Source organism: Balaenoptera acutorostrata, chromosome 8, assembly GCF_949987535.1.
Source record: "Balaenoptera acutorostrata chromosome 8, mBalAcu1.1, whole genome shotgun sequence".
NCBI lineage: Eukaryota > Metazoa > Chordata > Mammalia > Artiodactyla > Balaenopteridae > Balaenoptera > Balaenoptera acutorostrata.
The window spans coordinates 87,882,722-87,886,695 of record NC_080071.1 but is presented as its reverse complement, the minus strand read 5'-3'; positions in this window follow the sequence as shown (position 1 = coordinate 87,886,695).

Genomic DNA, 3,974 nt, shown 5'->3' with positions numbered 1-3,974 from the left:
TTTAAAATTAATTTCACTGATTTCTGTTGCATCATCGGGAAAAAGAGTGCTGTTCACACTTGATTTATCACAATCCGTTTCATCCTGCACACGAGTTTTGTCACTGTGTCTAACCCACTTCCCATCTTGTGTGTGTGGCCCGGGCTGCTAGGATGCAGAGCTGATGGTGGTGCAGCGGGAAGCGGGCGGCCCCACAGGGATGCGGGAGCCTTGCAGCTTTGAGAAGACTCTTTATCTCACGGCGTTCCAGCGTTCTTGCCTCTAAAGAGATGGTTGTTTGGATCAGACACTGTTATTGTTAAGTCGGTACTCAGTGAGTTGTTAATGAGTTGTTACTGTAATTCATACCCAGCCTTCCAGGTGACTTCTGCTCGGCTCAGCCCCTGTCACGAAGGACCATTTTCAAGTCCAGCTTCCTGCCATGTGTGCCCTCTCTCTGATCTCAGGTCCAGTGTCTCCTTCAAACTCCTGCTTCCTTTCCCAGTGTATCAGTTCAACAGCCTTAAAGGAAAACCAGGGTTCCTTTTGGCCTTTCTCCCTCTTGAGCCAAAAGAGAGTCAACAAATCCGGTTCGGAAGCTCTGCATCCCATCATTCCCCCGGGCTCGCTCCCTGGCTTCCTTCAGGCCTCTGCCCAAACGTGCTCTCGGAGAGGCCACCCGACTGAACCTAACCACCCCTGCCCCACCCTGCCCATCCCCTCCCCGGCCATTACTTCTATACACTTGCCTTTCCCATTCGCCCTGGTCTGGGTCTTGGAAGGACTGCCCCCACCAATCTCCTGAAGCCAAGGCCCCCCCCCCCCAGTGTGGCCACCACACAGCTGGAGCTTGGTCCCAACTCCCCTTCTCCTGCTGCCTTTCTGATCTGGCCTCTCCCCCACCATTGTTCCCCAATTTCTGAATTTCCACTTCAGATTCTCCCAGGCTCCTGCTCTGTTTGTGGCTCCCATTCCCTTCCTCTCCTCTGTTCCTGCAGAGAACACCAAAACGCTCCCAGCGGCATCTCCAGGGGCAGGGCAACAGCCGTCTTCCTTGTGGTTGGCTGCTTTTTCCACATTTTCTGTAACTGTCACATGTTACATTTGGGATTCTCACAGTGAAAGTCGTCCTGACAGCAGAGCAGCTTCTGGGGCAGATTTCCTAGCTCCTTTCCTCGCTGGGGCTTTTCTACCAAACCAGAAATGTCATGTGGTTCCTCTACTGCCTAAAATCTTCCTCACTAGCTTTCTTTCTTTGTTCTGGGGAAAGAAAGAAAAGAAAAGGAAAGGAAGGGAAGGGAAGGGAATGGAAAGGGAAAGAAAGAGAAACAGAGGGAGAGAGGGAGGGAGGAAGGAAGGAAAGAAAGGAGGGAGGGAGGGAGGAAAGGAAAGGGAAAAAAAAAAGCCTTTGTCGTTTATAGCTCAAGGCAAACACTGCCATTTACCGGGGAGGAGTCTAAGTACCAGTTCCAGGGCAGGAATGAAATGATGCAGGTGAGCTGGGATGAGCCAGGCCTGCCTCCCTCTTAGGGGCCCCACCTCACCTGGCCCTGGGTCAGTGCACTGAGGCCCTTCCTGTTGTTACGTCACAGCTAAGGGGTCTTCATTCTCCCACCCCTTTCAGGCCACGTTTGCCAACCACACTCCCCCGGCCCCCTGCGTGGACAGCCAGCACCTCCCGGAGTCACAGCGCCCTGGCTCCTCACTGGAGATGAAGGTGGTCTTCAGTGTGGCCCTGTTGAGAATTTTTCCCAAGTGATCCTGCCTGGAGCTGCCAGGGTCTCCCCCTGCTCAACCCCTGCTCGGCTGAACCCAAGCTCAAGCATAAGGCCCGGCTCCAGGCACTGACCTTGAGCAGCCCTTTAGGATGTTCTGACTGGCGTGAGAATGAAGCTTCCCCCGACCCCCCAGGGCTCCCTGCGATCTGTTCACCACAATCCTTCTCTGCAAAGGGCCTTCCACTGGCCTCCTTGTTCACTGCCTCTCTGCCCTGTAGTATTTGTTCCCTTCCGTAGCACCTTTAGCTGCAGGAAGGCAGGACCAGGTCTTACTGGGCCATCCCAGCACCCAGAGAGACCGTTCAGAGCAGGGGCCCAGCTCTCTCGTCTAGAGCCTAGATGTGCTTCATCCCCTGGCCCCTGGGGAAGGCTCTTCCTCCACATCCTCTTGTTTTCCACCATCCCTCCCTCCCCCCACTTCTTTCCCTTGGAAGAGGCAGAAGGGGACAGTGGAGGGACAGCACCTGCTTCAGGCCCCCTCCCCTCCTCCTGACCCCTCCCCCTCTTCCTGCCCCAGTCCTGCTCTCCATCAGGACTTCTGTCTGCCTCTGACCTGTGGCGATGCCGTGCGGACCGGGCCAAAGCGAAGGGCAGAACAGGGCTGAGCGCCCCAGGGCCCCCTCCTGCGCTTGTCGCGGGTGCTGTGGTTTTGCTGCACTAGGACCTTGCTCAAGGCTGGTCCTTGGACTCACAGCCCTGCATCCTGGGCCCCACCCTGGACCCCCTGAGTCAGGAGCTGCATTCTAAGAGCCCCTGCACATGAGCGCCTGCAAAGCCCTGGTCTAGAGGATGTGTTTCCTCCTGCCCACCGTGCCATCCTCCGCCCCCTCCCCCAGCATCTGGCTGGTGTGGTCACAGCTGGGCTTGCAGTCAGCTCCCCACTCCCCTCCCCCACCACCTACTCCCATGGATCCTGACCTCCCAGGCAACTGACTCATGCAGGGAGGCCCCCGGCCCTCAGCCCAGCGCTGGGAGGTCTAACAGTGTCTCTTGACTCATGTGCCGGAAGCCACATAGCTAGCACGGACAGAGAAGACTACAAGCCCAGCTCCCGCCTTCATTCACCCAGGCCAGCCTTCAGCCAGTCTTTACAACAGTATCTCTTGACCACATCACAGGTTCGCCCAGCAAACAAGCCAGACACATGTGGTGTGACATTTGCTGCACCGTATACCAGCTGTGCGATCCTGCACAAGCTACCAAAGCTTCCTTATCTATGAATGGTGCTAATTATCCCGTCGACCTCACGGAGGTCATTCATGCATGTTCACTGTTGTAAGCAACACATGTTTACAGAGTGCTGTTGTGTGCCCTGCACCAGGAACAGCAGTGAACAAAACAGACCGAGTCCTGCCCTGCTGGAGCTTCCTAACAAGGGAATGTGGGCAGACATGGAAATGAAGATGTGTACACCATGCCAGCAGGTGCCAGACATGGACAACATGGCAGCATCGCTTGATGATGAGTGAATGAACGAAGGAACGAATGAATACTGTGCAAATGTAGTTCTGCCATAAGCCACCCTTCCAATCACAAAGCCACTCCCATGCACTTCCAGCTTGAAGCCACCTGAAACAGTAAGACATGGCGCTTATAAAGCTACTGGGAGTTTAAGAAAAACATTCGAAGATGGGGGAGGGCTGTCAGGCTTTCCAGCAGTTAATGGATATAGAAGAATTGTAGCGATTGTAAACATATTGCAGATGTAGAACACATTTGCCTGGAATAGGCAGTAATTGAGGTGGAATCAGAGTTGTTTTTCCAGGTTTCACAAATTGTATGTGTGTGTGCGTGTGCGTGTGCGTGTGTGTGTGTGTGTGTGGTGTCTTAAGGATGGAATACATTTTCTCAAGGTTTCAGAGCCCCCTCAGTTGAAGAAAATGATAGGGACGTTTGGGAGCAATCCCCGGGGTTCTTGTCACCACTCAGAGTTTCCCTCTGAGGGCTCTCTGAGTCTCCCCAGATCACAGAATTTGAGAGTTGGCTAAGGAGCCCCCAAGAACACCCACTCAAAACCATGTTTCCTGGCCAGGAAACTGAGGCTCTGACTTGCCCAGTGTAAGTAGGTGATCACAGGCAGCAGGAAAAGGAGATTTGCACCCAAGTCCCCTGACTCCCAGACGAGTGCCCTTCACAATATATTGTGTTGGCTTCCATGAATTCGTAACACTGGCGATCATTACTGTTGCAACCGGGCTGGGTGGCAAATTCTTCACG